The sequence below is a fragment of the Hemiscyllium ocellatum genome, chromosome 11, assembly GCF_020745735.1.
Source record: "Hemiscyllium ocellatum isolate sHemOce1 chromosome 11, sHemOce1.pat.X.cur, whole genome shotgun sequence".
In the NCBI taxonomy this organism is placed as follows: Eukaryota; Metazoa; Chordata; class Chondrichthyes; order Orectolobiformes; family Hemiscylliidae; genus Hemiscyllium; species Hemiscyllium ocellatum.
Genome location: NC_083411.1, coordinates 98540869 through 98561324, shown reverse-complemented (window position 1 = coordinate 98561324; position 20456 = coordinate 98540869). Strand labels below are relative to the sequence as shown.

The following is a 20456-nucleotide window of genomic DNA, read 5'->3' as shown; positions in this document are numbered from 1 at the left end:
TTTATATCTACAGTCAGTTAATTAATTAACAGCAATCATTTGCCTAACCCCTTACTAGATTAACAAATTGCCTACTGATGTTTCTATTCATTAACCTGTAACCAATTCCCTAGAGTCTCTTCAGCTATCCACAAGATAACAGGTATTGGCAACTCAACCTGAATGCATTCTCAACTCCACTGGTGGTGGCACAGGATTTTGCCACCTGGCAGAGGGACATTTAACTCTGCTGTGATCTGGTTGGAAGCCTGATTATAAGCCAAGATACTAAAGGTCTTTCTAGTGTGAGTGCTCATCTTGAAAACATTATGGTCTATTTCTGCATGGGAAGATGGACAGCAAATGATGCAACCCAAAATCTGGCTTTTATGACTAAGGTCATGGATCTATACTGGCTCTTCTGTCAGGTCTTCCAGTCAATCCTATGTTTCACGATGAACGTTGTAGATTGTGGATTATTATGCAGAGTAGTGGTCTTCTTTCTCTGCCACTAAATTGAGGCACATCTGAAGGCTATGCGGACAGCCTGGAATGTGGTGCATTGTTTACGATCCAAAAGATGTTCTAATGAAGCTAATGATCACGTACTGCCGCAAAGAGCTAGCTTAGTAAGGATAAGTAAACATTATTCTTGCTCAACGGACTTCATAGCTCAGACATCTTTCTTGACCTCCCCCATCAGCCACTTGGTATCTGGATGCATTCGTGATTTGAGTGAAGCCATGGACCTTTGCAAAGCATTTAAAGCAGTCGTTCATGAGCTGCAGTCAAATATCCAAGATGACTCAGTCTGTAAAGTGTGTTCATGAAAGATCTCTGTGATTTGTAACTGCAGCTGAGGATGACTATGCAACTGTTTGTTCTTAATCCATGATGGGTAATAGTCAACTACAATCAGAAATCTCGATCTCCGATGGCAAAAAAAAATTCACAGTCCAGATGAGAATGAAAATACTGTCAGTGTTTATGTGTGGTCTTGAGTATGACTGCAACAGGTAATGAAACAAAGTCTTTCTTCTAAGGCTTTAGAGGTCTATGGCCATCAAGTGAGATTTCAGGCTCTGGACTGACATTCACTGCCATACAAATGCTTGTAGCATAAGCACAAGACTCTAGACAAAATTTCTCTTTCATTGTCGATCAGTGCAAAAGTATGAACTTTGTTCCAAGTACAGTTTGAGAATACTACCGTCAAGACAAGATACCAGCCAAACGTAAAAACAATATTCCAGTACCTAAACTCACTTTGTATCCATCTTCTGTGCTGACTGAATTTTCTTGATGATTCATAACCAGTTGAGATTGTATGGTCACAAAAGTGCAGGATTCCACATTCTGGACAAAATTGTTTTTTTTTAAATTAATTGAGGGGATGTGGGATTCAGCGAGTGGACCAGTATTTATTACCCATCCATAATTGTCTTTGAAGTAGTGACGAGATGCCATTTTGAACTATAGTGGTCTGTTTGCATTAGGTACAAATACAATGCTAAGAAGGAATGTTGACACGGTTACAGACAAAGAACATAAAATAATTCCGCAGAGGCTGGTATCCGAGATTATGAAGGAGAGGTCGACATTCCTCTGACAATTAAAACTGAAACACCCAGAGAGGATGTCGCCTTACTTCATAACCTGTTAAGTGCGATAAGGAGTATAACCTCTCACCCACACCCGCAATCTGTTATAAAGGAGTTGTTAAACGAAATTAAGTCCTTTCACTCACTATAATCACAAAGTAACGATTTATTTATGTAACTCCAACAATGAACAAATTAACAATCACTAACAAATCAAACAATTCCCCTCTACCTACTAACTGTTCCTTAACAAAAGTTCTAATGGTACGTTGTTTCAACAAAATATAAGTCCCACATATGTTAAAATAACAGAACTTAGTCTTTCGAAATTGCAGCGAAGGTTACATGTCTTCTGGAACTGTCTGTGTCTTGTCCGCTGTCTTCCTCTGTCCAAAATGTCTTTTTTGACATTGGTAGCGATGTTATTTAGGTTATGCATTCTCTAATACGTAAATGACTGTGAGAGTTAATTTCTCTTGAGAGCAGAGGGCTCTTAACTCTTCGCAGTTTGCTCTCTCCGATTTTCCAAATTGCCCTCATCTTTATACCCTGATGACCTATTAATTCCTTTACAATTGGATTGATTCATGGTTGTCAACACTATTTGATAGGTTGTTTTTGTATCTATGGGCTTGGATTGGCTAAATTTGAAACAACTTGACTGTTAATTCAGAAACGTTTCTATTGGGTGCTCTCTGTACCTGGACTTGAAACTGTTACGCAGACATTGTTTTTTTTTTCAAATCACCAAGCAATGAAACAAAAAAATCTTCTTTTAAAAGGGACCACACACTCTTCCCCCATTTTAGAGATTAACTTTGTCATAACAGTCAGCAAATCACCCTTTATTTACACAGGAACAGTCATTGATTACAATCCTGCCTCACCCAGAGTTAATCACCAGTGTCAATAACTCTAACATTCATCCTTTTGAAAAGTCAGCCAGGATTCCTGGACAGGACCAGATTACACAACCTCAGTGAGGGGACTCATTCTATTATGTTTAGCTGGCTGACCATGTTACAATCTGTACATCCTTCCCCATTTGAGTCCATGGATATAGTCTGGCACTTTAGCTTGAAGAGTATCGTGAATCAATTTAGCGTCAGGTCAGATTTCTACTTCTCAGCAGCTGACATGGGCAGTATTTAACGCACAAGAGCTCACTTCTTGTGCCAGGAGTGCCTCGGTAGAATTTCACTCTTTGTATGACAGCAAAGGCATTGGGGCAGCTACTTTCACCATGTCCATCTCAGATTCAGAGGACTCAACGTTTGAAGAAGAGGGAAAATCCATGGGTTTCAGCAACATCTGCAAATGTTGAGGAGCAGGACATTTTTCTTCCTGCTCAGTTTGAGAATTCGCAGCTTCATATGGTCCACACCTGTGAGAATTTTCTACATCACCAGTCCTGACCTCACACAGATCATGCCTTGTACCCTTCGGCCATTTCGAAATTTTTAAACAAAACTCTATCCCCATCTCAAGCTGACTCTCACACTTGGCAGAGTCTTGGCTTCAGCATTGAAATTCCTAATGCTTCCCCTCCACCACACTAAATCCCCTCTCCCAACAATCCATCCTCTCCTTCTCACTACTTCCAGGAAGATTAGACTTAACCTGGTGCAGGATATTCCACTCATCAGCAACACTACTGGTGCTATTCCTGTAAGTGCATGTATGATGATCCCATAGTCAAACTGAAGTGACAGCTTGGTTTCTTAGGAGATTGTAGGCTGTTTATTCTAATCTACCTTCAAAGTTTGGACTTCTCTTTCTGCTAGGCCATTGGGTGACGGGTGGTACGGAACTGTCCTATGATTAGATTAGATTCCCTACAATGTGGAAACATGCTCTTCGGCCCAACAAGCCCACACCGACCCTCCGAAGAGTAACCCACTCATTCCCATCTGACTAATGCACCCAACACTAAGAGCAATTTAGCATGGCCAATTTACCTGACCTGTACATCTTTATGCTGAATCCCATTCAATTAACAAAAAACCCAATCCCTTGCTGGTAAACAATGACCTGTTATCTGAGACCAACACTTCCAAGACTCCAAATATTGAAACAGATGTGTGCAGTTTTTCTACTGTCATACCAGTTTTTGATGAATGGACCCGATGTATGTCCATCCACTTTTTGTTACCTTCTACAATGACTAAGAACATTAAACCCCATGGAAGAACCTCATTCGATGTGCAACTGAGTCCAAGATCTATCCAACCAATTCCATGGACGTGTGCGAGTTGCTGGCGGTAGTTTTTGTCTTTGTTGAACACTCTGGTCATTGTCTGACCAACGGGACTATACCTGCACACAAACCTGGCCACCAGACATAACCTCTCAACAACATTTACATTTTGGAGACCTCTGGATGGTCCTGTTGAAGCTCAGCCACAATTTGACACGACCTTTATGCAGGACAATCACTCTTGCTCACAATAACAATACGCTGTCCTCTATTGTCTGAAAGAGTTTCCATTATAGCTATGATGGCCCTTTGCCTTCACCCATCAATACCAGTTGTTAGTTTGTCTGGGATTGGATCTTTCTTTGTCCAAAGATTGATATTGATAGCAGTGACTGGGAGCATGTCCAGAAAGTTTTAACGTTGTTGCACACTTTTCCACTGTTTTTTCCTGTTGACGTATGTGCTAATCAAAGGCGGCTCAATGCATCCACATTCACTACTTGACCTCCTAGATGCCATTTAAACTTATAATTACAAGGACTTAATACTAAAGCCCACAGCATATCAAGTTGAGGTGATTATCACAAATTTTCATCTATTAAGGTATTGGTGGAACTTTCTGACTCCATATTATTGCCAATCCATTTTTTGTCTGTCTGGGAGTATTTCCACTCTGCATCAGGCAAAGTCCTGAATGCATAAGCTATTAGACGCTCCTCTCATTTGAGCCATCTATGAGCTAACATCACCCCAATGTCATACAGGGAGGCATCATACATCAATACCACATCATTTTAGGATCATAATGTGCCAACACCTCTCAGAATGATAGCTATTGTTTTTAACTTCATTGAAAGTTACAGTTTGACAATGAGACCAGTTCCAAAGCTGACTCTTTCATCGGAGTTGATGCAATGATGTCACAATATATACCAGTTAATATATGCTTTTCCCATAATTTGCAAGCCCAAACATAATCTAAGCTCCTGGACAGATAAAGAAGCTGGGGAATCTTTGATCATCGTCACTTTATCTTCTAACAAATGTAACCAGGTCTTGTCAAGTCTATAGCCCAAGTACACCACTTGGGGAGGACTGAAACACACATTTTTCCTTTCTTCGGCACATGCCTCCCTTGGATAAATGACTTATGACTATTTCCAAGTTCTCCAAGTGTTCCTTATTGGTTTTTCCTGTTATTAGGACATGATTGAGGTAAATGGCAATCAAAAGACCTTGCAAAATGTTCTCCATCATCCGCTGAAAAATTGAACAGCTGACATTATCCCAAATGGTACGTTCGTATATTGGTAGAAACTTTTATGGTATTAACTGCATAATGCTTCTGGGAATCCTGGTCTAAACTTTTTTTTAAGTAGTAATGAAGGATAGCCCTCCTGCCAACTTTGCATATAAATTTTCTACTCAAGGGATTGAGTATTTATTCAGCTGCAAAATCCCCTTAAAAGGGAAATGACCCAATGACCTTTAAAGTCACTACCAACAGTGCAGCCCATTCTGCAAATTGGACTGGTTTGATGATTCCTTCACTGTCCAGCCTTTGGACTTTGGTCTTCATTATTGCCTCTTAGGCCAAACAGGACAAGACAGGTCTTGCAGAATTGTTTCCTGGTCAACATGCAAGGTGGCCATGAATCCTCTGGTAGTCGGTAGGCCTTCCTAGAAGCCTTCCGGGTATTTAATTAGGACTTCACTCAAGCAGCCATTTTCAAATTGAAAAATGTTGATACAAACTAGGTGAATCTTTCACAACCAATTTCGCTCCATTAAGATTGGTTGAAACCTTTTACTACAATTACCGGTAAGTGAACCAGCTGATTTTCATGAGGGACCAGAACCGAAGTTGTAGCTTTAATTAGTAAAGTCTCCCCAGTATCGGTTCTCAGGCTACCTGAGGTCTTTCATGAAGTTAAAGCTGGAGTTCACTGAATGATTTAAAACTGGTTCAGCAGTCAATGATATAGTTGTACTGTTATCAACTTCCATTAGATTCAGGTGACTACTTAACTAGACATTTAACTTGATTGATTTTGATTTTGTAAAAGCAAATTATATGTTAAACCAGATGTATGTGGACTTAAGAGTCATAGAGATGTACAGCATGGAAACAGACCCTTTGGTCCAACCCATCCATGCTGACCAGATATCCCAACCCAATCTAGTCCCACCTGCCAGTACCTGGCCTATGTCCCTCCAAACCCTTCCTATTCATATACCTATCCAAATGCCTCTTAAATGTTGCAATTGTGCCAGCGTCTGCCAGGATACAAACTCTCATGGATACTGGCCTACGAGTTTTCTTACTCAATTTAGGTCCAGATGGACTCTTCTACTGTCTCAAGAATGCACAAGCTTACCTGCCAAGATTCTGAAGGACATTTTAGCCATTTGGCTGAGGCTTGGCTTTGTTTTGGGGTTTTGCTATGGGCGGACCTAGAATCCCTCTGACCAGGATATGCCGAGTGATGTGATGCAAATGCCAGCACTCGAGTGTGTTCTCCGAGCTTAGTCGGACAGGTGAGCATGCCCACTTCCATCAGAATAGCCTGCAACTCATATGCTCCACTTGCTGTATTTTCGAATGATAAAAGCAGTAGCATCTGTTTGAAGTCCAGTTGGGCTTCCGCAAGCAGGCATCTTTGCATAGTTACATCATTAATCCAGATGGTTAAGGATTAACACTTAAGGGTTACCCCAAAATCACATATTCTGCCAGTCATCTTAACTTAGTCAGAGTCAGAGATGTACAGCATGGAAACAGACTCTTTGGTCCAACCCGTCCATGCCGACCAGAGATCCCAACCCAATCTAGTCCCACCTGCCAGCACCCGGTCCATATCCCTCCAAACCCTTCCTATGCATGTACCATCCAAATGCCTCTTAAATGTTGCAATTGTACCAGCCTCCACCACATCCTCTGGCAGCTCATTCCATACACATACCACCCTCTGTGTGAAAAAGTTGCCCCGTAGGTCTATTTCATATTTTTCCCCTCTCACCCTAAATTTTTGTAATTTTGTAAACCTCTAAAAGGCCACCCCTCAGCCTCTGACGCTTCAGGGAAAACAGCCCCAGCCAGTTCAGCCTCTCCCTGTTTTAGCATCTGTGGTGTTCGGGAAAGTTCGGGTGCAAATGACAAGCTGCACCACCACAACTCAGAAGAATTACTCATTGCATTAATTTCCCTGGGAAAGCAGTACATTCTTTCCACAAACTGGGCAGAGTGCGAAACTGCATGGTCAAATCCACCAAGCTTCCCAGAGGGATGGAGAAAGAAATGCTTACCCTAATGCAACAATGACTTTCATGAACAAACTGTGATGATGCTGCTACTTTAACAAGGTTTTGTTGTCATTGGTGTTTTTCCCCTAAAGGCGTTGTAAAGGCAGAGGTTCTGATATGTCTGGAAATATCTACAAGAGAATGTTTTTAAGTCTTTCTTTTAAGATACTCCTATAATGAAAGGGGAGTGGCCAGTTCTCCCAATAAGGTGTTTGGTTTTAACAAGCAGTCAGTTCTTGAGGATGCTGGACCCAAAGAAACAGCTCCGTGCTGATACTCTCTCTCTGCCAAAGGATGTTGCAGGTATTTGGAATAGCTCTTTGTTAAGTTGTGTTTTCGAATCAGTTGGGTTTTCAAATAGTTATGTTATTCTAAATTTGGTTCTCTTCTGTTCGTATATAAATAAATTCTATTTTGCTTAAAACTAAGTGGTTGGGCCAGCTGCATTACTCCTGGAACATACAGTTTTCACCTGCTTAAAACAACTAGAAAGTTCGGGCTGCTTTCTTGAAAATGCTTTGAAGGGGTTAGATTAGATTAGATTAGATTAGATTAGATTAGATTTACAGTGTGGAAACAGGCCCTTCGGCCCAACAAGTCCACACCGACCCGCCGAAGCGCAACCCACCCATACCCCTACATTTACCTCTTACCTAACACTATGGGCAATTTAGCTTGGCCAATTCACCTGACCCGCACATCTTTTGTGACTGTGGGAGGAAACCGGAGCACCCGGAGGAAACCCACGCAGACACGGGGAGAACGTGCAAACTCCACACAGTCAGTCGCCTGAGTCGGGAATTGAACCCGGGTCTACAGGCGCTGTGAGGCAGCAGTGCTAACCACTGTGCCACCGTGCCGCCCACCGGGTCTTGCCTGGTCCAAAACAAAGTTTCTTCAGGATAGTGGTTGACTCTTGTTTTCATTGAGATAACTCTCCCATTGAAAAAACTTCATAGATGCTGGTATCCCATCACAAAGTCAAAGTCACTCTTCATTTACACATGAATAGTCCTTGACTATGGTATTGCCTCACTGACGGTCAAGCACGAGTAACTCTGATACTCGCACTTTTTAAATGTCAGCCAGGACTTCTGGACTGGACCATATTAAAAGCCTCAAAAAGGAAAGTCCTATTCTATGATGTCCAGCTGGTGTACTTTGTTACAATCACTACAGAATAGAGATGTGTATTTACTAATCAGAAATTAATGTCTTGGAGTGGAACCTGCATGCAATAGTTTTCCCAAGTACTATTAGTCCTGACTTTCTAGATGGAAAGTGGTTGTGGTTTTGAACAGTGCTACAAAGAAGCATTGGTGAATCTCTACAGTAATCTTGCAACTGATCCACAATTCAAGTCCTTGGTATTGTCGGAGGGAACGAATGGGCAGAATCTATGCAGCATCTTGAATGATGCCAAACATTTCAAGAAAGTTGGGAAAATCATGAGATGGCAAACAAGGAACTCTAAGTCAAGAGCAAAACATCCTCTTTCCAAAGAAGTCCTGAACATTGTGATGACATTCTTACTGTGACTGGCAGATGGTCACTTTGTATGCAATAACATGTCACAATTAGTCAATTTCACCTCATTAGTATACAGTTTTCCATTTACTCATCTATTATACATAAATTAGCCACAAAGTAAGAACAGTTACCCGATGACTATAGCTGACTGGTTGGTCCTGCAGACCTCCATTGGGGACTGAGAGCGTGCATTTGAAGGTAAGAAAGTGCCCAGACGCCAAAGTTGTGAAAACCTAATGTGTAATTTAGCTCTTAATCTTTAACTGGCATTCACATCAAATTCTGTAACTGCGATCTTTGAACAAGTTTATTTTCAAGGATTTGTTAGACCAACTTAATTAGGGACAGCTAAAACTGAATCCTTATTAAAGGACAGAGACAAGTCTTTTGTTTGGGGCTTATGCCCGAAACATCGAATTTCCTATTCCTTGGATGCTGCTCATCCTGCTGTGCTTTAGCCAGCAACACATTTTCAGCTCTGATCTCCAGCATCTGCAGACCTCACTTTTTACCAGCATGTATAAGTGGCCAATTTAGAGTGTCTTAACATTTGAGTGTGTCATCCAAGACACTAACAGAGTTGAGAATTTCCAGTTTAGTTGTGAAAAGAGAAATGCTTGTTCACTTTTGCCAAAAACAAAAGTGGATTGAAGTTTGCATTTTGGTTTTTAGTCTTTCTTTCCTCTTTTTCTTTAAAATACCGTTAAGCAGGAAATTGATACAAGCGCACAAAGGAAATATTAAGAGTGGGGACAATAGGGATCCTATAAAAGATTTAAATAAAAACATCAAAAAAGTAAGATATTGATAGCACCATGGATTGTTATTGCAGTTACAACTGTGGTTGCTACCAAACACCAATATGATTCTTAAAGAACACATCTGTAACAAATGTGGATAGTCCAAACAAATTCAGATCGGAGTTGAGGAGTGTGAATCCAAGCTGCAGGCACCTGCATCACATCAGGGATGGTGCTCGAGGAGGCAATCACACCCCTTAGCTTAGAGAATTCAAGCTTGGTCTGTCATCAATAGTAGGAGAGTGCAACTGTAGAGAGAGATTGGAATAGAAGATCTTGAGGGACCTGAGTCTACATAACTATTCAACAGTCACAAGATCATGCAAGCTGTACGAATGTCAATGAGATTTACAGGAAGGATGAGTGGATTGATGATAGTACTATGGTACAGAAAGCTATTTAAGTTGGGGATAGAAACAGTAACATAGCAATGCTAGGGGACAGTATTATTAAAGGGATAGTTACAGTTCTCTGTATGTATGATTTCCAGAAGCTGTGCTGACAGGCACCAGGTTGCCGACGATGCAAAGTTTAAGAACATTTTCAAAAATCACAACACCAGGTTATAGACCAACAGGTTTAATTGGCAGCACACTAGCTTTCGGAGCGACCCTCCTTCATCAGGTCGCTCCGAAAGCTAGTGTGCTTCCAATTCAACCTATAACCTGGTGTTATGTGATTTTTAACTTTGTACACCCCAGTCCAACACCGGCATCTCCAAATCATAAGAACACCTTGTTAGGGATAAAGAGGAAAGAGGAGAGGAATCCAGTTATCATCATCTGCACTGGCATTAATAACATTGATTGATAAACTCTGCTGTAAGATTCTGAAGAACACAGAAGTCCAGGAACAGGCACTTCGGCCTCATTATGTTGTGTTGAACACGACAGCAAATCAAACTAATCCCTTCCTCCTGTTCTTGGTTTGTATCCCTCCAACTCTTGCACATTCACTTACCTATCTAAAAGCCGTTTAACCCCCCCATCATATCGGTCTCCACCACAACCCCGGCAGTGTGTTCCAGACTCTTACTACTGCGTAAAAGAAAAAACATGTTGTTCACATTTCTTTTGAACTTTCCACACCCCATCTGAGATTAAATGCATGCCTCCTAGCAACAGACATTTCAACTCGGGGGAAAATGTTTCTGACCAGTAACCATATCTATACATCTCATAATTTTATACACTTCTATCAAGTGTAAGACTGGTACAGCTGAGAAAAGGAACAAGTCAAACAACCAGGATAGGCAGCAACAAAGCAGAGAACGAGATATGACTGATGAATTAAACTGCATTTATTTCAATGCAAGAGGTCAAACAGGGACAGCAGATGAACTTGAGTCATGGTTTGGAACATGGAACTGGGATATCATGGCAATTACAGAGACATGGCTCAGGGATGGAAAGGACTGGCAGCTTTATGTTCCAGGGTACAAATGTGATAGGATGTTTAAGGCGGCTGGTAAGGATAAGCCAGGGAACTATAGACCATGAGCCTGACCTCGGTGGTGGGCAAGTTGTTGGAATCCTGAAGGACAGGATGTGCATGCATTTGGACTGATTAGGGATAGTCAGCATGGCTTTGGGCATGGGAAATCATGTCTCACAAACTTGATTGAGTTTTTTTGAAGTAACAGAGAGAATTGATGAGGGCAGAGCGGTAGATGTGATCTATATAGACTTCAGTAAGGCATTCGATAAGGTTCCCCATGGGAGACTGATTAGCAAGGTTAGATCTCTCAGAATACAGGGAGAACTAGCTATTGGGATACAGAACTGGCTCAAAGGTAGAAGACCAGAGTGGTGGTGGAAGGTTGTTTTTCAGACTGGAGGCCTGTGACCAGTGGAGTGCCACAAGGAATGGTGCTGGGTCCTCTACTTTATGTCATTTACATAAATGATTTGGATGCGAGCATAACAGGTACAGTTAGTAAGTTTGTAGATGACATCTAAATTGGAGGTGTAGTGGACAGCGAAGAGGATTACCTCAGATTACAACAGGATCTTGATCAGATGGGCTAATGGGCTGAGAAGTGGCAGATGGAGTTTAATTCAGATAAATGAAAGGTGCTGCATTTTGGGAAAGCAAATCTTAACAGGACTTATACACTTAATGGTAAGGTCCGAGGGAGTGATGAACAAAGAGACCTTGGAGTGCAGGTTCATAGCTCCTTGAAAGTGGAGTCGCAGGTAGATAGGATAGTGAAGGCAGCGTTTAGTAAACTTTCTTTTATTGGTCAGAGTATTGAGTACAGGAGTTGGGAGGTCATGTTGCGGCTGTACAGGACCTTGGTTAGGCCACTGTTGGAATATTGCGTGTAATTCTGGTGTTCTTTCTATCGGAAATAGGTTGTGAAATTTCAAAGAGTTCAGAAAAGATCTACAAGGATGTTGCCAGGGTTGGAGGATTTGAGCTACAGGGAGAGACTGAACAGGCTGGGGCTATTTTCCCTGGAACATCGGAGTCTGAGGGGCAACCTTATAGAGGTTTACAAAATTATGAGGGGCATGGATAGGATATATGGGCAAAGTCTTTTCCCTGGGGTCAGGGAGTCCAGAACTAGAGGGCATAGGTTTCAGGTGAGAGGGGAAAGAGACCTACGGTGCAACTTTTTGACGCAGAGGGTGGAACGTGTATGGAATGAGCTGCCAGAGTAAGTGGTGGAGGCTGGTACAATTGGAACATTTAAAAGGCATTTGGATGGGTATATGAATAGGAAGGGTTTGGAGGGATATGGGCCAGGTGCTGGAAGGTGGGACTAGATTGGGTTGTGATATCTAGTCGGCATGGACGGGTTTGACCGAGTGGTCTGTTTCCACGCTGTACATCTCTATGACTCGATGATAGAAAGGGGGTCACGAGAAAAAGTGGACTGGTGATTTTTTTATATAAGCAATAACATTACAGCTGTACTTCGGGAGGATATTCCTACAAATACTTCCAGGGAGGTTATTTGGGTGAAACTGAGAAAGAAGAAAGGGATGATCAGCTCATGGGGATTTCAGTAGGAAAATTGAGTCAGTCAGTAAGAAATTGAGAAACGAACTTGAAAGGCAATTTCAGTTGTTTGTAAGAATAATAGGGTGGCAATGATAGGGGATTTTAACTTTCCAAAAATACTAAAATCCATGAAGATGACATCCATTGTCCTACCTTCAATCAATCATGTTTATGGCTTCCTCAAAAAAAAAATTCAATAAAATTAGTAAGATATGATCTATCCTGCACAGAACCATCCTGATTGTCCCCAAGTGGAATATGCTCCTCCAAACAGGCGTAAATACTATTCCGATGAATTCTCTCCAATAGGTTCCCAATATCTGACGTGAGAATCAGCAGTTTAGTTTTTTGGATTATCCCTATTTCCCTTCTTGAACACAGGAACAACAGTAGCTATTCACCAGTCCTCCAAGACTCCTCCAGTGACTAGTGAAGATACAAATAAGGTCCCAGCAATCTCCTCTCTTGCCTTTTTCAATAACCTGTGTTAAATATCTTCTGGCCCTGGGAACGTATCCACCATTATGCTCTTTGAGAGATCCAACACCACTACCTTCTTGATCTTAAAATGTTCTAGCACATTAGCATGCTCCACACTAATCGCACTATCTCCATATCCTTCTCCTGGGTTAATACTAATGTGAAGTCTTCCTCATTTAGGATCTCACTCACATCCTCTGCCGCCAACCACACGTTTCCTCCCTTATCCTTGAACCTTCTTCCTAGCTATTCTCTTGTTTTTTAGTGCATGTATAGAATGCCTTGGAATTCTCCTTTACCCTACTTGCCAAGGTCATTTCATTTGAAGGGCACTCCTTGTTCTCTTAATTCTCTGCTTGAGTTCTTTCTTGCTTTCTTTGTATTCCTTGTGTGCCCTGTCCAATTTCAGCTTCTTAAACCTTACGTGCTTCTTTTTCCCTTTTTACCAAATTCACAACCTCCCTTATTATCCACGGGTCCTTTACCTTGCCATCCTTGTCCTTCCTCCTTAGTGAAACATGTCAGTCCTGAACTCAAATCAGTAGATCTTCAAGCAACTACCACGTCAAACATGGACTTACCCGATAATAATTCTCCCCAATTAACAATCACTATCTCCTGATTAATACTGACGCAATTTGCCTTTCCCCAATTTAGGACTTTATTGCGAGGTCCTGATTTAATCCTATTTATGGATATCTTAAAACTTTTGGAGTTGTGATCACATGAGCTATAGGCTAAACTGAAAAGGAAAAACATCCAAGGCAATATCTGAATCATATAAAAATGAACACAAGGCAAATAAAGCCAAAGGAGTAAAGTGCTTAGCTAAAAGAATGGCACGAGAGGAATGAGTCATGACACCAGTTATCAAGTAGAATAGAGGTTTTTCAGTGGGGTTAGCTTCACTTCAACTGTACTGGGATCAGTGCCTGGCGAGCTCAACAGCAAGGGCAGCAGAGTGAGCATTAAACTATTAGGATGTGACAGGATTCAGCAGGGGAATGATGTAGACTTGGAAAGCAAATGGTTACAGTAGCTTGCAGGCCAACTGTTTTGATAATGATCGTCAGAAGGGGACAGGAATGGTCACAGCATACATAGAACATAAAACAGTACAGCACAGTACAGGCCCTTCAGCCCATGATGTAGTGCCCAGCATTTCTTAATCTAAGATCAACCAAAATAATCCTATGATTATCTTCTCAGAATCCTTTCTAGTACCTTGCTTACCACAGACTGAAGACTGACTGGTTTGTAATTACCAGGGATTTCCCTATTCCCTAACATCTTTAGATTCCAGGTGCAAGTTCCCTCCACTATTGCTGATCAGCCTTGCCCTCTTTCTGATCATTGTCTTCTTCCTCACGTATTTGTCGAACGCCTTTTGAGTTTTTCCTCATACTTCCAGCCAAGGCTTTTGCATGTCCCCTCCTAGCTCTCCTAGAACTCAGTCTATTTTTGAGTTCTTTCCTAGCTACCCTGTAATCCTCTAAAGCTGTGCCAGATTGTTGCTTCCTCAACCTTAAGCAAGCTTCCTACTTCCTTTTGACAAGAAGCTCCTCTGCTCTGGTCTTCCAAGGCTCCATCACCATTGTTGTTTTCACGTGGAGGATTTGGGCGTCTCTGGCTGGACAGCATTGACAGCCGATCCGCACTTGCCCCAGGGAAGGTGGTGGTGAGCGGACTTCTTGAATCACTGCAGTCCACTTGCTGTGGGTTGACCCACAATGCCGGGAGGGAAGGAATTCCAAGAACTTGAGCCAATGACTATGAAGGAATGGCAGTATATTTCCAAGTCAGGGTGGTGAGTGGCTTGGAGGTGGTGTTCCCAAGTAGCTGCTGCCCTTGTCCTTCTAGTTGGAAGTAGTCGTAGGTTTGGAAAATGCTCTCTAAGGATCCTTGGTGAATTTCTGCAATGCATCTTGTAGATAGTAAACACTGCTGCTGGTGGTGGACAGATTGAATGTTTATAGATGTGGTGCCAATCAAGTGGGTTGTTTTGTCCCAGATAGTGTCAAACTTGGTGAATGTGAAGGGCTCTGGCCCGAAACTTCGAATTTCCTGTTCCTTGGATGCTGCCTGACCTGCTGTGCTTTAACCAGCAACACATTTTCAGCAGTAGCTGCAGCCATCCAGGCAAGAGGGGAGAATTCCAAAACACTCCTGACCTGAGCCTTGTGGATGGTGGATAGACTTTGTCCACAGCATCCCTGGTGTCTGACCTGCTTTTGTAACAGTGTATTCATGAGGTGAGTCCAGTTGAGTTTCTGCTCAATAGTAATCCCAAGGATGTTGACAGTGGGGATTCAGTGATGGCAATATCATTGAATGTCAAAAGGTGGTGGTTAGAATGTCTCTTATCCGAGATCAACAAGTGCTCCTTAAACAGACTCCACAATTCTATTGAGCCTTTCCCCACAGATCAACAGAAGAATGTCCAAATTTATTCTCTGCAGCTCCGGTCTGATAGCAGTATAATTTCCCCTTCCACAATTAACTATCTTCCCGTTCTGTCTGCTCCTATCCCTCTCCATGGTTATGGTAAAAGTGAAGCAGTTGTGTTCACGGTCAGCAATATGCTCTCCCACAGAGATATCTGACACCCAGCTTGGCTTGTTGCCTTGCACCAAATCCAATATGGCTTCATCCCTAGTCGACCTCTCCACATACTGAGTCAGGACTCCCCCCTGGACACACCTGACAAAATCGGCTCAAGAGGCTCCAATCAATATTGGGGAAGTTGCAGTCACCCATAACTTTCTCGACTCAGGCGACTGACTGTGTGGAGTTTGCACATTCTCCCCGTGTCTGCGTGGGTTTCCTCCGGGTGCTCCAGTTTCCTCCCACAATCCAAAGATGTGCGGGTCAGGTGAATTGGCCATGCTAAATTGCCCGTAGTGTTAGGTAATGGGTAAATGTAGGGGTATGGGTGGGTTGCGCTTCGGCGGGTCGGTGTGGACTTGTTGGGCCGAAGGGCCTGTTTCCACACTAAGTAATCTAATAACAACAACACTGTTACATCTGCACCTTTCCAAGATCTGTTGTTCCAATCTGTTCTTGCATCTTTCTGCTGCTAGTGGGGTTGTCTACAGAAAACACCTAATAAAGTGTCTGCTCCTTTCCTGTTACTGACTTCCACCCATACTGAGTCAGTAGACAAATCTTTCTCAACAACCTACTTTTCTGCAGCTGTGATGCACTCTTTAACTAACATAACAAATTGATATTAAAAAAGCAACGTGGGAAAGACTTGTGATAAGCCAGAGAATTTTAAATATTTAAAAGCTAACAAAAAGTTGATGAAAATAGCAAGCAGAAAGCCAACTATGGGGGCAAACTGGCAAGTCATATGAAATGGGATAGCAAAAGCTTCAATTGATGTTTAAAAAGAAACAGAGTAACCAAACTCTAAACATTAAGACTAGGGTTAAAAAAAAAAATGGGAACTGGGAATGTCAAAGGAGTTTAGATTAGATTAGATTTGATTCGATTTGATTCGATTCCCTATAATGTGGAACAGGCCCTTCGGCCCAACAAGTCCACACCGACCCTCTGAAGAGTAACCCACCCAGACCCATTTCTCTCTAACTAATGCACCTAACACTATGGGCAATTTAGCATGGTCAATTCACCTGACCTGCACATCTTTGGACTGTGGGAGGAAACCGGAGGAACCAGACGAAATCCACGCAGACACGGGGAGAATATGCAAACTCCACACAGACATTTTCCAAAGCTGGAATTCAACCCGGGTCCCTGGAGCTGTGAGGCTGCTGTGCTAACCACTGAGCCACCATGCCGCCCAGAATGGCCAATTCACCTGACCCACACATCTTTGGACTGTGGGAAGAAACCCACGCAGAGGGAGAATATGCAAACTCTACACAGGCAGCCACTCAAGGCTGGATTTGAACCTGGGTCCCTGGTGCTGTGAGGCAGCAGTGCTAACCACTGAGCCACTGTGCCATGCCCCAGCCGAGTTAAATAAATAATTTGCGTTAGTCTTCACAGTATGGTCACTTATTATTCCAAAGATACCAAACATTCCACCCACGAAAAGTAAAGCATGGGAGAAATAAATATATATGGTAATAATCACAAGAGAAAATATGTTCAGGAATCTAAAGGGACTTAAGGGTGATATGTCCCCTGGGTCTGATGACTGCGTCTGAAGACTTTAAAGAAAGTAGCTACGAGATAGTTGATGCAGTGACAGTAATCTTCCAAGAATTCTCAAATTTGAGATGTGTTCCCAAGTCTTTTAAAAAAAAGACTGCCAGGGTAACATCTTTACTCAAAAAGGAAAGGAGTTAATAATGTAAATAAGGATCAATGCAGAGACAACAATTATTTACATTACCTATAATGACTTGGATAAGGGAAGTGAATGTATTATCATTAAGAATGCAGATGACACAAAAACAGATATGACAAGTTGTGAGAATGACAAAAGGAGTATGTAGGGGATACAAGTTAAGCAAGTGCACAAAAACTTGGCATATGGCACATAAACTGACAAAATAGGAGATTTAGCGATTTAACAGGAAGAATATGTGGGGCTGATTGTGATTTAAAAGGGGAATGACTGCAGAAATCTGTAACATAAAGGGTATTGGGAGTCCTCATACACAAATCACAAAAAGCCAACACCAAGGTTCAACAGGTAGCAGGGAAGGCTGGCTTTTATTTCAAAGACAATGGAGCATATTAATACGGACATCTTCCTAAAATTAGACAAAACACTAGTCAGACCACCCCTGGAATAATGTGAACAGTTTTGTTCCCATTACCCAACAAAAGATATACTGGAGGTAGTCCAGAGAAGGTTAATTATGTTGTTTCCAGGGATGGAAAAACTTCCTAATGAGAAGAGGATTAGTAGATGGGTATGTATTCATTTGAGTTTAGAAGAACGAGAGGCGATCTTATTGAAATACGTAAGATCCTTCTGGTCTTGACAAGATGGATGCGGCTAGCTTATTTCCTCTTATAGGACAGTTTAGGACCATACGGCATAAACTCAGACAAAGGATCACCCATTTAAGAGAGATGAGGAAATATTATGTTCTCTCACAGGGCAATAAATCTCTCACTTCCTTTTTTACACCAGAAGGATGTGGTGGCTGAGATTGACAAGATATTTAATCAATAAGGGAATCAAGGGTTATGGAAAAGGCAGAAAAACGGAGTTGAGGATCATCAGATCAACCACATGGTCATCAAATGATGAAGCCAACTCAATGGGCCAAATTACCAACATTAGCTTCTCCATACAATATTGTTTAACTTGGACACCCCACCCTTCCATGGATATTGGCAGCAAACACATAAAACCTCACCATATGATCATGGCATCTCTGATCCATTTAAAGTATAGTCCTCTCTTCAGTGGTCACTTTGGAATATACAACGACTTTTAATTGGAATGCTACATGGCCCTTGTGCACGTGAACAAGCACTAATCTCATGGATTTGATCAGAGTCTATCTCTTAGTAATCACACACTTCGCACCTTCTACGATGACTAGCATTTAGTTGCATTTCCACCTTAGGCCACAAATCAAGGATTACAGTACTTCTGTCCTTCAGTGTGGCTTAGCCAAGTCACAAAATTGAGCAGATCATCACAGATGCCAACAAGTGCCAGTCTTAGGGGTGGGCAAGAAGTGTACATGGTAAATATATTGCATCTCTTTCAATCAAATGGTTGTGTCTCATGTCTAAGGGGAGAAGCCCTTAGCTAACTGAAGAGGGACTGTTGTCAAGGACGCCAGGCACAATAAGTCAAGGGCATCGCCATTGCCCAATCTCAGTTCAGAGGCTTTGGTACATTCCATCAATTGGGACGGACATGATCAGTGTCCATTTCACTATAGTCTAGGCAATACGTCACAGTCCTTTCAGTCCATTGCAAACTCTTGAGGAATTTACAGCAAGTCAGGTGTAAATCCACAGACAGATCAATCGAGGTCTGGTGAATCATCAGATGGGGCCTTTTGCTGTAATCAGTCAGGGAAGTGGACTGCACCACAATCAATTTTGAGAGTTTGCAAAATGAAAATCAAAATGAAAATCAAAAGGAAGGGGGTTGCGATCAGGGGAAACTGCAATGTTCATGAGGTTGAAGAACTCAATCCTAACAATTGCAGGCAGCAAGCTGGGTTGAAAAATGGAGAGGAATCCCGACTAGGGATAAATAATATGAGTGAAACCATGAGCAGAAGATACAGAGTGAGACCAGGTTATTGGCATTCATCACTCCCATGAACTGGAGTGTGCACAATGGCAGGCATCACTAAATTGAAAGTCCAGTGCTCAGGGAGTGATAATGAAATATACATACATAATTCCTGGTGGTACAGGGTTAGTACTGATGGGCTGGCTCGGAAGTTTCAGAAAGAAAGGTAGATGAAAGTTTAATTTTGCAGGGAAGGAGGAGGTTAATGATCAGGTTGACCCTGCAATTGACTTTGCCAAGCCAGGCCCGAGTTGCCGTCCATATTCAATCAACTCCTAAAATGTGAACTGTAAATGGAAAATTGCTGTGACCACACAGAATTGATGTTTATTTCTGTTTGAACATGAGGGTAATTGTGAGCTACGTGAGACCTTTCAAGGCCCGTCTGCATGAACCATGCACTTGCACAGCACAGGTTTCAATCATCTGTAATCATAGCATTATGCATGCAAAGTTTATGCACTGGTTAATTGTGAGGACTGCAAATGCTGGTCTGAACAAATCTTAACCATGTCATTTATAATTGCAAATTGAAAGATGATCATCCCAGTGAATCAGAAATGATCTCAGGTAACCTTAAAAATGGTATCTTGAAAGGACAAAGATAATACAATATCTCATATGCTGCACAGGTATATGGATCAGATTTCCCCTAATGTTGAATGGTTAAGTATTCTCCAACAGGCTCTTGGGTGTTGTGCAGCTGAGTGGACAATCCCTCAGTCCTCACGGAGCATTTACACTCTCGTACTGTCTCTCACCAATAAAACTGCTGCATTGTTCGGAATACGGTCAGATTTCAAAAGCTGCAGTCATTCCACTGCATTTCTTGTCAGAGTGCTTCACGTATTATTTGATGGGAAAGTATGGTTAACTGCCATTTTGAGAGGATTGCTCATACTAATATGGATTTCGTCAATTTACAGATTTGTTCATTAGCAAGAAAACTGGTGAGGAGGAAGTCAAAGCATGTTTTTCCTTCTTGTTGGTTCCTTCATCACCTACCTCAGATCCAGTATAACAGATATCTCATTTTCAGCTTGATCACCTGAGGCATTTAATAATGCCTATTGAAATTAACCCCCAAAGCATTTCAATGTCTTTATCATCCTCAGTACTTCCTTCAAATAGAATTCAACAGAAGAGTGCCGATGCACTAGCTAAGGGTTTGGGGCTGGTAATCAGCATGATATTTCACTGCCCATATTAGACTCTATACCACGAGAATTCTTCGGTTCAGACAGTCAATATCTAGGACTTCAAGGGTAATCCTGGCCAGACTGTACACTACTATGCCGCCATCTCTACTGGGGATATCC

At 42.0% G+C, this 20456-nt stretch overlaps 1 protein-coding gene across 1 annotated transcript in view; it reads right to left on the bottom strand.

The window, feature by feature from the left end:
- Window positions 1–20456, bottom strand: part of tex11 (testis expressed 11) — a 169743-nt gene that overhangs the window by 103602 nt on the left and 45685 nt on the right. The gene's annotated exons all lie outside the window — the stretch shown is intronic.